At 40.8% G+C, this 16957-nt stretch overlaps 1 pseudogene; it reads right to left on the bottom strand.

The window, feature by feature from the left end:
• Window positions 1-9002: 9002 nt before the first annotated feature.
• LOC103706099 lies at window positions 9003-11579 on the bottom strand (annotated as a pseudogene).
• Window positions 11580-16957: the final 5378 nt, after the last annotated feature.

Genomic DNA, 16957 nt, shown 5'->3' with positions numbered 1-16957 from the left:
GAATAACAAAACCCGCGCTCCTCCTCTCGTATCTTCGTCCAAGACATACCCATCGAAGTTGACCTTGAGGAAACTCTGGAGTGAGAGCTCTCAGATGAAAAATACCGTACGAGATACTGCCGAAGCAAAATGGGAACCCCAGATGTTTCGAGCTATCAAGGTCTCTTCGTCAGATATGGTGTGACTGAGCTCTGCCACCTGCACATGGGCACTCTGTAATACAAATCTTGGCGACATACGGCGTTCGCCAAAGGTTCGAGCGTTTCTAACCAGCCAGATATTGGTAGGACGTGCAAATCGCTTGAGCCGCCTCCTAGCGAAGCAGTGGGGACTCCGAACATCGGCACATAGCCCTGTAAAAAACTGGTCCCTTCGGTCCCGAACCTTCTACAAGATCCCTGGCAGTCGCCAAGTCACCCTATCCCATGTGCACTGAAACAAGGCATGGTCCATCGTCTCGTCTACACCACAATCCCACATACCAAGGGAATCCTCAATCCTCGTCAACTAAGTACTGCTCTCGTCGGAAGGGGGTTCCGGACCACTTTTCAAAGGAATAGTGCTACCCTCGGGTGGAGTCCCAAGCATCAGATCCAGGCGTATCTGGCCCAGGCTCATATTTGCCGTCTGAGAATGCGGGAGAGGTCGCCCACCCTGACGCTGGTCCTAGTGGAGGTGCTCCAAACCCGCACGTCTGGACCTACACACATAGGTAATGGGAGGGAACATACCCTCTTCGCCAGATGCCCTCCAAAAAGCTGGACCAGCGTAGTCAGGTAATGGAGAATCTCCCTTTCCACCCTACCGTTATGGACATTAGAGGCAAATTTTTTTTTCTAAAAACAAAAATATTATATATATGTACGGATATAGTTAAAAAAATAAAAAATAATACATCACGGAGCATACTGGGCATCTCCGCCTCTCTCGTCCAGAGAATAGTTGATCTTTTCCCACGACATTAACTATTAAATTATGCAATTGCCGCTTCAAGAGCTCTACGGATCGATAAAAGGAGAACCGACATCGCGGAAGAGGGACGATGCATCCTTCCATGCCAAAAAGAGATCAAGAGGCAATGTCCAAAAGAAGGTTCAACGGTCAAATACCGACCACTAGGACTGACATATGACTGCCATTATTTCCTCAATCTATTTACATTTTTTATAAAAAATAGCATAATTATTTTTATAATGGCTATAATTTTTCTCTGCAATAGAAATAAGGGATAATAATAATAATAATAAGAGTAAAATTTGACGAAAATAGCTATTGGCATAATACAATATAATCTACATTTTGGCTTAGTGCTTCTAGATAGAAATTTACATTATAAATATATAGGTCTATTCTCAAAGCAGTAAAATTATTAAGGCCCCATTTGGAAGAGCTGTTGGCAGTAAAGATTTTGAAAGTAGAGTTTTCAAAAGTAGAATTTTTATAAAAAAACTTTTTGCTGCTTAGTAATTACATTTCTAAATTGTTGTGGGCACTTTAACATGTTTTTAGTAAACAAACTAAAAAAGTACTTTTAGTATAATAAAATGACCATAAAGAATATTGCATAGTATTGTACAATAGAGTATAATAAAATATAATATACATTAGTACATAAATATATAATATAGTATAATATTATTATAATATAATATAATGTTATCATAATATAGTAATATAATATTGTATACTATAGCATAATAATTTAATATAATATTAAATTATTTAGCATAACATATCAATGTAATATGATATAATGTAATATAATATTATATTTATAGTAGAATACAATAATAAAATATAAAATATTATAATTATTAGCATAAAATAATTTTTCATAATATAACATAATATTAAATTATTTAACATAACATATTAATGTATTATGATATAATATAATATAATATTATATTTATAGTATAATACAATAATAAAGGTATAAAATATTATAATTATTAGTGTAAATTAATTTTTTCATCCTCCTGTAGATTTTTAGAATTATAAAGGGACATTTTGTCTACTTGTTTTATTTTATTATAGATATTTTGGTAAAAATAACAGCTTCTCGACGAGACTTAAAAGTGTTTTTCCGTAAAGCTCCAAAATGAAACTTCTTCGAAAAAGCTGTTTTTAGCTTTCTGAAAAAGCTAAAACAGCTTCTCAAAATTTTTACCAAACATTCCTATTTTATCTAAAAGTACTTTTGAATGGCCAGAAAGTACTTTTTGGCCTTCTAAAAATTCCTCCAAACGGGGCTTAAATCAAACTACCACAGACGTCGTCTGGGAAGCCATTAGAATGGAATAGTGTCTAAATTTCCTAACATGGGGCACGTGAATAAAATAAGCTTTTAAAATTCTAAATTTCCTAACAACAAACCAATGACAAAATCCATATTGCAGTTGAAGTATTATGGTTGCCTACATGTATGCATCAACCGACCAAATATAATGTAGCATGAACACATAGATCCATCACTTCGTTCAGCTGCATTCTTCATTCTTGTCCAGGTTTATTTAAGAATATCCTTCTTACCAGCAGAAGTCCCACTTTTCCCAAGTTTTATTTGTCTTTCTTTTCCCTCTTTATTTTTAAAGAAGTATGATGTATGATTATTTAATAGGTATCCGTAGTCCCACATGTATAGCATAAGAAATACTTTCTCTTTGAGAAGGCCTTAAAAAAGCGTGGCACTATGTCGCCACCATGATCCTTTCATTTAATTAAAAAAATGATGAAAGCTACTTTAAATTTATAAATTCTCCTATTTACTTTTTAATGCAGTCTACTTGTTACAATCAACAAGGAACTTTTCACAATATTTCGTTCTATCGTTCATCAGAAAATTTTATTAAAAAATTACAAACCGAAGTTTGATGTGGTAGAAAGAGTTGTCAATCTGCAATAGATATAAGAGGATTTATTATTGTCTCACATTAACCGTCATGTATTTGGTTATAAAAGAGAAATCTCTTGGAAGCTAAAAGCTAAACGCACAGGATATGATTCAAATGGCACTAGGGATTGAGACGGAGGAGAGGCTACTGACCTGTAATAAGCAGCCAAAAGATAAGGCCTATTAATCCTCTTGCTTTTCCATTGCCGAAGGGGATGGAGGTGACCCTTTGATAGGATAGTATGATCTTCCACGGGCTTTAATTGTATCAGGTGAAAAACAATTAAATCAAGTATTTTATCAAGCAATTTGCCGTATAATGCGTGCTGATGTGATATCTTCCAGGAACGTCCTTGGCATATATGGATCAACCTCCTCCAATCATAACATTTTGTTTATAAATATATGCTTTGTTGGTTTCTCCTAATCTCATGCCTTCGATAAGACAAGGCATTAAAATAACAGAAGATTCCATAACAAAGCTCGGTACACAAACCAAAATGGTGATTGTTGTTATCTTAGGAAGTCAGCCATCACTGATTCCCTCATCTAACTCAAACTACAAGATACTATAAAATTCAGTGCATAAGCACCTGCCAGCTGATCTACAAAGTTACTCCTATTGAAAGCTAAGATATTCAAAATGAGATGAATAGATGATGAAGCAAGATGGGAAGTTCAAAGATTGTCGAAAAATATTTTACAGCCAAATTTGTTGGTTGTTGATATTGACCTCAACTAATATGCCTCGAATTCGGTAACATTTGGGAAATTTTATTCAGAATTCTGCCACAAATTCACTATGTGATCAATACGTAGATATAATTATTCAAATAAGAAAACCTTTAACGAAGAGATACAAATACCTATACATGGTTTATCCCAATTAAACAATCACAACCAATAACAAAGTCTACGCCTCATCAATGTTAGCTTTGATTGATTAGGTGGATGAACGTTGAAGAACGCACCACATGCAAAGTATTTTATCTGACTTCAGATGAAATAAGGAATAGGTCGTTAAAAGAATAATGAAGCAAAACAATTACCTTTTAACTTCCACAGCTATTATACTGCATACACAAACACAAACGCAACAAAATATACCTGTGGTCCACCAAACCTGCATCACCATTTTTGTCCTGCTTGTCTAGTTTTCAAGTCATGCCAAGTGTCTTCATCTCCACATACCTAATCTAGAGTCATGGAGAATGAAATGGTGCTTTCTGGTGATCAGACCATTAGACAACTGCTTCAGCAAGCAGCATTCTCTATAATTGGCAGACATTCGAATCATTTTTGTATATGGTCAGTAATTGAATCCCTCACATAACAATCAAAAGGAACAGGTTATATACCTACAATTGTCAACCTCAAGTCACACGTCTTATGTGGAAAGTTCCTCTTATAAAAGATCAATTTTTCGAACTTCAACCGACATCAGTGCCTCCATGGGTAGAACCTGAATGAATGGATTTGCATCTTCCCTAATTGAATCAACACTTCCCAAATCCTCTCATGATCACATCATTGCACAGCAGACTTGCAGCAATCACCCTACGCAATCATTAATCAACCATTCAAATTTCATAAATACAGCTTGGGATATAACATCCTTCTTAGGAAGGGATACTGAGTATCTAATTCAATCCAGTGCGCGCTTGAGCTGTCAAGAGAGCTTCACATATATCAACCGATTGCCTCCAAGCGGCCAGAAACTTTATCTACCTATGGTGCTGGACCATCTATGGAAATCTCTACAGAATCTCACTGTTCCAGCTGCTTTCCAAGTGCTTCCCCTGTCTAAACTTCTTTTGTCTGCCCCATGTTCATGCTCTTGCACACAAATCTTCCCCAAAACCACTCCTGACTCCGTTTAACAAGGTTTGTCTTGCTCTAATTTTGCCTTTGGATTTGATCTTAGCATTTCGTATTAATGATTAAGTCATTCATTCAGTAGATCTAAGACATGATAGGTTACCGAAAAAATATCTAAGATCCGATCATGATAGTTGATGTGCTAGGATTCTTGAAAAACAAAGCTAGATGCTACAGGGCAATTTTTATTTTTCTCCTCTTGATTTCCATTTCATTTTCGCTTCCTTCTCTCTGCAGAAAAAACTTAAATGTTCTAAACAATCATTGTTGGTGTTGGACAGCATGTCACAGAGAATAAGCACTATGTTCTTCCATTCACACTTCTCAGTTACATGCAGGTGGGTCTATATACCTACCTTCGAGATAATCTATCACAGAGTCCAGCATTTACCACTTGAAGATAGCCATTTGCCCCCAAAGAATCACCAACTGAATAAAAACCTGATATCAGACAACTATGTCTAGAAACAGTATGCAGAACTGCAATCTTTTCCAAGCAAAAGTTAAAGCATCAGAAAAAGTAACTTTGTAGTCTCTCATGGATAAAAAGTGGCGTTATTTGGACACCTGGTAAACAGCTATTGGATTGTATTCATATGAATCGTACATATGACAAAAGATCCTTGCTGCAGATAATCTAATACACAGGAAGTAGCAAGTCGCACTAGAGTACATTCTTCAACATAAAGAACTAGAACTAGAAGACCCATATTCACTTTTCTCAAAAAAGCAATAAACCTATTCACCAAATTTTGGACATCAAAGGAAGATCAAGAAGTATGAAATTACAGTGGATAAAGTTGAGGAGAATTGAATAGACAAGAAAAAAAGAATGCCCTGAAATATAATGGCTAGAGGAATGTGTGCTTTTTTTTTGGTACAAGAGGAATGTGTGAAATTTAAGCAGAAGGAAAAACCCCGTATTCATTCCTAGTTATAAATAACATTAATCTTTTTTTCTTTCATTTTTAGTATCAACATTTTATTGCTCATGGGCAGGTTCTGCCACAGAAATATTATGCCAGAGGCCACACTGCAGCTTGCACTAAAGAGCAGATCTAAAGACTGATATACTGTTGACAGTGAAGATGCTGGGACCAAGATCTAAATTAGGGAGCAACATCTTGTTATAAAACAATAGTATAGGGTTCCTAATTACTAATTGAGCAAGTTCTAAGCAGGGTAAGGGAAAAATGATAGAGGCCATCTTAGCACCTTCTGCTAATGGATGTGAAACCAGCAGCTATTGAGACAAAATTTCAGGGTTTGAAGCAGGAAGTGACTGCTGCTTTTTGCATTGCTTTTTGGTGTTCAGAGCATTGTGCATTTCAGTAAATCATTCTCTTTTTTCCCCTCCAGATTGGGGGTCTTTGTGCTGTCATTTATAAAGGGATTTTAGGTGTGGCATTGGGTCAGCATAAGGGCAAAGCTGCACTAGCTTCTGCACTGGCATGAGATTCAATTGCGAAGGCTAGCTGGAACATACACCCTGATTGCACACATCTTCTGTTTTAAAACAGGGCACTAACAAGAAATAATAAAATCAGTTCATATGTTCAGGATGCAGAGACAAATGGTCATAATTCATAACTTGATGAAACAGGCAAAGTTTGCAGAAATAAAAAAATAAGGGTCTAGGATATTGAATCTCAAGGGAATAGATAGTCTTCATCAAAGAAATGGTGGTGGAGATTACGGAACAGATGCAAAGGCATAGGGACTGAGTTGATCAAAAGAACTGTAATGAGAGATCTGCTTCTGAAAAAGTCTTTGCCAATAGAAGAGAAGTCTTGAAAACATGATATATTTTCAAAAGAGGCACTTTGAAGAAACTAAACAATGATATATGCACTAAATTCTGCATCACCCAAGTGCTTATGAGATGTCACTCCTGCATATTTGTATATTAACGCATTTAAATTAGACAGGGGCTTGCCGGTTAAAATTACATATGTATTTGTCTCATCAATATCAGATTTAGGCCTCAAATACACTGACTATTAACAGAGTAGTAACAGCCCTTATGTGGAGTGGGAGGTTCCGAATTATACAGCTTTTTGAATTTGCATCATTTATGAAGAATTCGCAGCTTCAGTATCTTTAATGCAAGACAGAACATACAAGATTGCCACTAATGATGACACTACCTTTTGTCAAACAACTGTATAAATGGTCAAATGCATTTAAGGAAACATTCCTCATATGGATGAAAATTAAAAAAAAAAAAATCTCATCAATGATAGCTTATGAAAAAAAAAGTCAAGTGATACCCAGGATTGTACTCACTGAGGACCTAACAAGCATACATCTATGTACTGTTTCTGTTGGGAATGTCATAGCCTCACTGGAAGTAAACTTTGATGATCAAGGGGAAACCTGGTCATACATTATTCCACTAAGAAATGCTAAGGATGAACAAGATCCCAGAAAGACCAGCCTGGACATCATAAAGGAAAGCAAAAATATTTTTTTAAAGAAAACTTCAACATTCCAGATTTAGATACAATAGATTTTACAAAAATGCAACAACAAATGTGGCACCAGAAAAAAGAAAGTAGGTGGGTTACTCTAGTCATACAGAAGGGCCAGAGATTAAGGTTTTAAGTTCTGAGCAAACAAATTGTTCCAGACTAAACTAACCTGTTTCAGCCAAAGCTAGCATGATACAGACCCTAGTTCTGGTGTTCCACTTTGTCTTGATTTAGTCAATTTCTGTATAAACATAAAGGATGTAAGCTAATGACTTCCCATGTGCAGTTAGTCTTCAATATTCTTTTATCCTATAAGAGAGTAATGAAATTGCTCATGGAGAAATAGTTCATAGAAGAAGTCCAAAATAAATGTGAGTGAGGGAGTGGATCTGGATGTGGGAATGGAGAAGTTGGCCTCTTCAAAAATTGAATAAAGAAATGTTCAGAAAGCAGATGTGGCGATGGGTTTCAGGAGAGACTCTGAAGTGGATGCACCATCCTAAATGGAAATTTCTTTCTATTAAGATCAAGTCTTTTAGGATATTTATCACAAGATCAAACTTGGATTTTATGAGTTTTTCAAAAGAATTAGATTAACTTGGGTGTTAGACATCAAAAACTATAAGAAACAAGTAAATAATTCCTCGATCATTTAGCCACATTAGTGGTTAAACTACAGAGTTGCTTAAATCTCAAGAAAATTTCAAACTTGGGAAACAATTCCTTTTGGAAAACTGTTAAAAATACGATAATTCGTAAGTTTCTAATTTCAAAAAAAAAAAAAAAACTGAAAATTGTGGATTTCATAAATTTTGCATTTACACATTTATGATTTTATTAAATGCCATGAGATATCTAAATATGGGGCAAGTATTTATAAATATCAAAAAAGTCACATTTCCAATTTCCCATATGGAAAAAGATGATGGTTATTTTTAATTTCAACATGACGGCATATGTTTGGCATATCAACCAGTTAGTTCTATTAATGATGCTATAAATTTTGTAGTGTCAGTTCTTAAATAATTCTCCGATATTACACAAGTACTTTTGCACAGCAATCATCGAAAATACATCTAAGCTGCTAAAAACCATCGGACAAGCCAGAGTTTCGGGCATTGGACTCAGAATAAAACCAAATAGAGATATAGACAAAGTATGTCATGCTGATGTCAGAAGCATTGAAAGAGATTTTAGTACAAACATGTAAGCCTATGGCTGGAAACTGATTCAAGACTTGCAGCAAACTAGATGACTCGTCTAGATTTAAAACAATGCCAAAACTAAAGATAGCTAACAAAGTATTTCTAAGGCATAACAGCCTGACCTCACATACCAGTAACCTTTTTGATAATCTTCTCAGCTTCTACCACATTCGGGCAAAAAATTAACACTTATATCAGCATTTGCAGTAGAATATCAAGTGACTATTCTATAGCTGCAAAAACTAGAAAATGGATTGGGAATAGATTTAGCTTCCACTAGCAGAGAATAAGCTTTTCGTCCCAGAAAATGACAAGGAAAAAAGTGGACCAAACGAACATTTGGATAGAAAATCAGTTTTGGTGAACCATGTTAAATGATAAACAAAAATTGTCTTTTAAGAAGATCTATATAACCAATACTTGAATGGTTCAAAGCTAAACAAAATGACAAAATCCAACTTACTTTAAAGTAATTTAGACAATATCGATAAGCATTCAGAAGCTCCAAAACATCCAAAGTAAGGGAGCAAGTGAATAAAAACAGAACTCTGGAACTGACATGGAATCCAAAGCAGAAGGTTCCTGCAACTTATTCATTCGGACCTCAATTGTGGAAACAGAAAAGTGGATAAGATATTCACTACAACCAGATATGAAGGGAAGGCTACAAAAATATCTATCTTGGATTACAAATATGCTATCAAGTAACAGGCTTAAACATTTGTTACAACATAAGTAGAGCAGAAGTTCCATCACAATCAAGTAGAAGATTAGCCCAACACTTCAGCAGCTGCAACACCAACAAAAGAAAATAGAGAGGCCACTCAATAACTAGTAATAACAATGCTGCTATTCTAAGCAATCTCACTAGAGTTCCTAGGCAACAGATATATAGCAATTCTAGTACTCGGAACACATGCCACAAACTAATACAGCAAGAATGAATTCCCCAAGGATGCTGAAGGGCTAGTGATAATTTAGAATTTAAAGCAATTATCTGTAGAAGCTCTCCAAAATTATAGCTTACCATCTAACTCCATCACAGGATCAGGAAGAAGCGGGACAAGTATTCACACCATCCTTGCAATCGTTGGTGAGATCATTGAAGGTCTCAAGCTGCTTCTTTCCCCTTAAGAACACCTCGGTGTCAACCTCCACCCTCATGTAGCCATCAAACTCCACTGGAGCCCCATTGTTCAACTCCTTAGTCTCTGAGTACCATTCACTGTTCTCATTCCACAAATCCTTGAAATCATCAAGGAAGCGAGTGGTGTACTTGTCCTTCAAGGGATCAAAGAATGAGGTATCGGGCTCATTGGTCGCAATATAAAGGGTCCTGCCATCCTCAATCTTATCCCGGAGGGTCGCAAGCAGTGCATCCGGAGAAGTGGCTCTATCAAGATTAGGCCAGAGTTCGGGGTTCTTCGCCTTTTCTCCTCTCACAATGTGAACTGAATCGAAGTCCCAACTCATCCTCGTGGCAATGGCTGAGACAATCTCCATCAGCCGGCGGGACTTCCAGATGAGGTGCCACGGCCGCTGGATCACCGACTCCGTCTCCCCCTCGCATACCCTGTACCCGTAGTTGTCCGGCTCGACATCCCCAAAACTCCTCATAATCAGGGTGTCCTTAACGTCGGCAAGCTTCATCGGCGTGACCTTGAAGTCATTGATAAAGCGGAGGGTCAGCCCATTCTTCTTCTCCCATTTCCCCCAGTCAGTCCAGAACTGGCGTCGGTCGATTACCGAGGCCGAGTCCCGGAGGTGCTCGAAGTCGAAGTAGAACCGGAAGTCCTTCCCTTCAGCGTCCTGCCCGGTCCCGGTGTACAGAGAGGAGAGGCAAATGGTGAGGTCCATGACAAGGGTCCGGTTCAGGTACTGAGCCTCGCCGAGAGCACAGAGGAAGCTCCAGAGGTAATGATTCATACTCTTGCACCGGTCGCCGCCGCCGGAGTAGATGAGGTACCGGCCGCTGCTGAACTTGGCCTCGGACTCGACCACCGGGAGGGAGTCGTTCACCGCCTCCCCTACCACCGGCACCACCTCCACCGCAGCTACCCGATGCTTTCTCCGTCTTCTTCGGCGCGAAGTCCCCCGCGGGCGAGGCGCCAGCCTTGGAGCGGCGCTTCTTGCGGGCGTTGACGCCGGAGTGGAAGTCGCCGATCTTTTTGACGGAGACGGAGCAGTTGGCCGGATTGCGTGTGAGGTCGAAGCGGCGGTAGTCCTTGTAGAAGGTGGCGCGCTTGGCGTCCCTGGGGCGGAACCGCCAGGCCATGTCGCAGGCCGCGAAGGCAGCGGCGCCCTCGCCCGAGGGGGCAGCGGGTGCGGGGACAGGCTTGCCGAAGCGGTAGAAGTGGATGTCGGGGAAAGACTCGATGGCGTAGCGCATCATGAGGTGGAAGATCTCCGGATCGGAGCAGTCGATGGGGGCGGCGGAGTCGCAGTCGGTGGCGGCGGTGGAGTCGGTGGCGGCGGTGGAGTCGGTGGCGGCGGCGGTGGAGTCGGTGTTGGCAGCGGTGGAGTCGGCAGCGGTAACGGTGGCGGTGTTGGTAGTATTAGGAAGGTCGGAGAGGTGGATGAAGGCGGAGTCGGATTCTTGGAGTGAGACAGAGGAGGAGGAGGAGACGTTGAGGAAGTCTTCGCCGGTGCGGGAGAACGGAGTCGTCGGAGCTGAAGGTGGCATTGGAGGTGGAGGTAAGGAAGGAGGTGAGATGGGAGGAGGACGGGTGGAGGAGTGGGTCGTCAGGCTGGTAAGTGGCAGCGATGAGGGTGAACACCAAAACGCCCAGAACGAAGAGGGCGAAGCAAAGGTTGCCACTGGCCCGGAGGGCGCCCGGACCCAGCTGCTCGGCCCTCAAGTTTAGCGTCCGGCCCAGCATCTCTCTACCGATGGGAGGAAACCAGGGAGAGAGGCAAGAAATGTGGAGGTGGGGGGGTGGTTTCAGTGCATTAGATCTGGATCTGGAGGGGAGGGGAGGACAGGGGAGGGGGCATGTCACGTGACTCACTGACACTGGGTGATTTTTATTATACGTGCTCTTGGGTGCATTGGATGCTCCTTGATTTATTTATGGGAAGCTGCTGTCTACTGTGACCGCCGGCTTCACATGGTATGAGAGAGAGAGAGAGAGAGAGAGAGAGAGATCACCCTCATGATTTCGGCATCGAGAGAGAGGGGGAGGAGGGGGATAGCGGGGTGTGGAGTTCGCTTCTTGGGTTAGCGTTTACCGCGTGGAGGCAGCTGTCTCCAACTTTGCGCGCTACGCTTGAGCGGAGCACCTCTCGCGTTCAATTGTACCGTTACTGCACGATGCCCGTTCAGGAGCGGAAAAATTTAGAGAAATGCGACGATGCATTCTAGGACTCCGTACTGCTAATGCGATGCTAGCTGTTCCTTAACTACCAATTTATATTAAAAGATGGCTACCTGGTTAATGGTTATTAGGCCTGCTCAAAAACCAGGGCCCGTCGGAACTGATGCATTTTGGGCAGGCCTGGATCTGATTTTTCAGCCTGATGGTCTGGGTCGGACCAGAATTGCAGTCAGTTTTTCAAATGGATTAGGCTCAGATTTATATTAACCCGACCCAAGCCCATTATTTAAATTAATAAATATCATATATATATATATAATATTTTTTTAATATTTTTATAATTTTATTGAATTACATTCCCAATCTACAATTCTTAAAATCGTGCCTCCTCCCTTCCGCCGCCATCTAAAAAGCTCGAAGTTCGGCCCAACATTTGAAGCTAACAAGTTCGAGCCCGCAAAATAAACCCCGAAGCCTGGGCCAAATCAGATTGGGCTAATTTGGGTTGTGTACGGGGTTGTGATGGCCTGCCCGATATTTTTTTGCACGAGTACCAGAGCAAACCTATGATTTTCAGTAAGTATGAGAAAAAATGTCCTGCGGTGGAATCTCTCCATCGTGTGACTCAGAAAAAAAAAAAAAATAATAATAATAACTGGAGGCTGCGCTTCTCCACGGCCGTTGTACCAGAGTTGCACTACCATGCTAGTATCATATTCTCTGTTTCCCTCTTGGAAACATCAAAGGGGAGTGGTTGGATCTGATTATCACTGAGGCGATGGATTGATCGTGATATAGATGGGGATGGATTGGTCGGGATGTAGATGTTTCAAGAACAAGCTTAATGCTAGTGCATATCTCAACTGGAAGCTCGGATATGACCTGGTAGGCTTTTTTCTTTTTTTTTTTGGCAACGACCCAATAGACTTCGTTGATCATATCTTCCTTGAGTGCTCCTTGTTCAAAACCTTATGGAGAGTTGTAGTTGGTATTATGGGCATTGATGCAAACCCTTTGTCACTTGCTGCTGTTTGGATGTCATGCAAGTTACGTAGAATCCCTAAGTGGCAGAGATCAAGCTTTGAACTCCGTTATTAGAATTCATTAATCGATTGATTGTGTCAAATTTAGTTAGCCTTACCAAACTTCATCTTGATTGATTTGTGATTGATTGTGCCAAGCTTCGTCGACCTTTCCAAATTTTGTCAGCCTCCTAGTTCTATATAAAGACTGCTTCTGTACATTGTAATCAATAGGCAGAAATACAATTCTCTTCTCTTATCCTTTTTTTTTTTTTTGGTACAACGGCGGTTCACACCCTACAGATGTGGATATGGCTAATAAAATCAGAAAACAACAAAGCAAATAAAGAACCCGACACTATGTCCTGGTCCCTCCACACCAAACCACCAGAATGGTGGGCTGTATAGGATTCAACCCAATCAGCCGCTCCATTCGCTTTTCTGTAGGTATGTGTGGCCTGATGACCATCATATTCCTGCAGTAGTCTGTGAATATCGAGGAACAGCGGCCTATCCTCACTTGCACGCCCCCGACCTCGGACCCAGTCGATCCGATCACCGTGGTCGAGTCGCCCTCAAGAATAAGTCGGTCCGCACCCAATATCCGATGGGCAAAAAAGGTACCTTCCCAGGCTGCTCTGAGCTCGGCACACACTATCGAGACATCAAAGATCTGCTGACTTCCTGCCGCCACAAGTCTGGACTCATGGTCTCTCATGATGAAACCTGCACTTCCGCCTCTCCCCCGTCCGTCACACTGCTATCGAAATTCACCTTTAGGAAGCCAGAAGGTGGGGGCATCCAAGATACAAACACATACCTGGGCACTGCAAGAGCATGAAGGGGGCCCAAGATGTCCTTGGCCAACCCAGTAAGTGAAGTCTCAGCAATCCTAATGAACTCTGCTACGTGCGGTAATGACTTGGGCGTTCCTGTCCAACCACATGTGGTAGCCCAGGTAGACAGCATGAGCTTCTCTCTCCTCCAATCCCGAACCTGATGTTGACTCCTCTAGAAAAAGCAGGAACTCTTCAATGGACAACCACCTCTTATCCTTCTTTTTTCAACATTTGTACTACAACACCATCATGGTTTGTGTTGCTGGAAAATAGACCCGGGGGTGACTGCGAACTGAGGAAGAGGAGCTTCTGCTGCAGTGCGGTGGCGGACGGATGTCTTCGGTGGACCTGCAAAAAGCCTTTGGCTTGGGGTTCCGATGAAGGCCCTCCGATGCTTAAGTTAGAGAGGGGCTTTAGAGATAATGGAGATAATGAAGAGGTGTTTTCTGGCCCGAGAAAAAGATGTTATCCTTAGAGTTCCTTCCTTTTTTATAGGAGGGGGTGTAGCGGTTACACGCAATCAGGTGTGATTGCATAAATCTGGGTGTAAATGAGTTACTTTATATGGTCCAAGATTTCGGGCTAGCTGGCGATCAGTTGAGATTGCGTGGATTCAAATATTGACAGCCGTTGTGGCGGAGATTGCGAGATTTGATCCCAGATATGGAGGATTTGATGGTCCTTTTCTTAGGCGGACCGCTTGATTGTTGGTGGAGTCGGGGTCGGCCTGAGGTCAATCGGGCTTTGCTCAGCCGAGACCATGCGTGCCGAGGTCGTTTCTGCCGAGGTCGTGCCTGCCGAGGTCATGCCTGCCGAGGTCGTGTTTGTCAAGGTCGTGCTTGCTGATGTTGAGGATGATAGTGTTATTTTGATGATTAACAAGCAATAATCAAGAGTATGTTATAAGTTAAATCGATACTTCATTTATAAGTCTGTTACTCTCAGTATATTTGTATAAATTGATATAGATACATTTCATTGTTTATTTGAATGAATCTAACCTTGAGATGCAGCAAAGTGTGGATTGAGTCGACCCAAAGGATGATTGGGTCGACCCCGGCACATCAAGAAAGCATTTGGCACACTTCTGCAAAAATGGCACAAATGAACAGTGAGTTGGGTCGACCCAAGGAAAGCATGAGTCGACCCAAATATCAAGATCCTCAAACAGAAGACAGAAAATGGTTCTCTGGATTTACTGAGAGGGTCGACCCAAGATATAGTTGAGTCGACCCAAGCTTGAGTCGACCCAAACCCTGAGTGGGTCGACCCAAAGGCAAGACAGAACAGAAGACAGAAAAGGTTCTCTGGAAACCCTGTTAGGGTCGACCCAAGAAGAAGTTGAGTCGACCCAACTGAACCTTGAGTCGACCCAAAGAAAGGTTGAGTCGACCCAAGTGAAGAAAGGCTGAAATTCAAGGTTCTGAATTTTCTGAGAGGGCCGACCCAAGAAAAGCTTGGGCCAACCCAAGAAAAGCTTGAGCTGACCCAAGCCTGATGAACAGTGGTTTGGGTCGACCCAAGAAAAGTTTGGGTCGACCCAAGCACGGGCAGAAGCATAACGGCTAGTTGTGCAGAAGTGCTTTTTGGACTCCCAACGGCTATAAACGGCTAGTTTCTTCAATCCAACGGTCAGGAAGGACTATTTGGAGGTTGGAGAAGTATTTAAGGGGGAGTATTCATCAGAGGAAGCAAGCTTTGGAAAAATACATCAAGTGCATTCAAGAGAGAATCCTAGCAAGGCAAGCTTCATCCAAGTGCTTCATTCAAGAATCAAAAGAAAGTGGTTGAGCAGATTCAAAGAGTCATCAAGAGCTCCATCCACCCTTGAAGAGTGAAGCATCCTTGACAAAGAAGAGAGAAGTCACATCAAGCGATAAATATTCTCTAAACTCTTCTTTGTAGATTATATTGTTATATTTGCTCATCTAGGAGTTTAAATCTTCTTCCTTTGTTTATTAAACTACTTGTAAAGGTTGGTTGGTTAGCCCGCAAAACCAACGGAATAGGTTGATTGGTGAACCCGGAAAACCAATTGTAAAGGTTCGTTGGTGAGCCCGTAAAACCAACATAGGTTGTTGGTAAGCCCGTAAAACTAACATAGGTTGTTGGTAAGCCCGTAAAACCAACGTAGGTTGTTGGTGAACCCGTAAAACCAATTGTATAGGTTCGTTGGTGAGCCCGTAAAACCAACATAGATTTTTGGTGAACCCGGAAAACCAAAGTGTAAAGGTTTTTGGATTGTGAGCCCGGAAAACAATCCAACTGTAATCCGCGGGATTATAGTGAATTCCCAAGGGGTCGCTTGGGGAGTGGACGTAGGTGCTAAGGAGAGCACCGAACCACTATACTTCTTGTTGTTTGTATTGTGATTTGTTTAAGTTCACTAACTCATCATTTAACACAAGTAAGATAGTTAAAATTAAAAGAAACCAATTCACCCCCCCCTCTTGGCTTGTCACCTTGGGCAACAAGTGGTATCAGAGCAAGGTGCTCCAATAGTACTCATTGATCTCACAATCAAGAGTTAAAGATCATGACAACCCAAGTGGGATGTTCTATGAGTGAGGGGCAATCCACAAATAGACCACCTCTATTTAATGGCACAAACTACACATACTGGAAAGCTAGGATGAGGATATTCATTCAAGCTTTAGACTATGAATTATGGTACATTGTTACTAGAGGCCCTCACTCACTCTCTCACACTATTAATGAAAAAGACTTAGCACAATTGAATGCTAATGCTATGAACATACTATATTGTGCTATCCATGAAACTGAATTTAATAAAATCTCTGCATGCTTATCTGCTAAGAAAATCTGAGATACTTTAGAAAATATTTATGACAAAATTTAGATTAGCTCACATGTGCTTCAATTACATACTAACAGTGAGCCTGCAGAAAAAGACGTTGAATCTCCCAATCCGGAAGAAAGAACAACAAATGAAGAATTCGGTGATGAAAACAAGGACCCATACCCAAACACCGAAAAATTCAAAAGCTTCCTAAAGACAAAGAAGAAGAGGAAGCAAGAAGAAAGGAAGAAAGAGATAAAAAGCAAGAAAGCCTTGACCAAGGAAGAGTCAAGCAAGAAAATGAAAGTGAGGAGCAACAATAATGATACTAGCTCCAAAGAACTACAAGAGGTAACTAACTTTTGCCTTATGGCACAAGAAGATAAGGTAAAATCTGAATCTGATTTCACACCTAATGAATTTCAGGAAGAATTCTCTTATGATGAACTATTAAATGCTTTTCATGATTTGTATGGTGAATGTAGAAAATTAGCTACAAAAAATAAAAATCTTAAAAAGCTAAATCTAGAAATGT

This window comes from Phoenix dactylifera, chromosome 2 (genome assembly GCF_009389715.1).
Source record: "Phoenix dactylifera cultivar Barhee BC4 chromosome 2, palm_55x_up_171113_PBpolish2nd_filt_p, whole genome shotgun sequence".
NCBI classification, from domain to species: domain Eukaryota; kingdom Viridiplantae; phylum Streptophyta; class Magnoliopsida; order Arecales; family Arecaceae; genus Phoenix; species Phoenix dactylifera.
The sequence above is the reverse complement of the archived record's forward strand: the minus strand, read 5'-3'. Positions and strand labels throughout refer to the sequence as shown.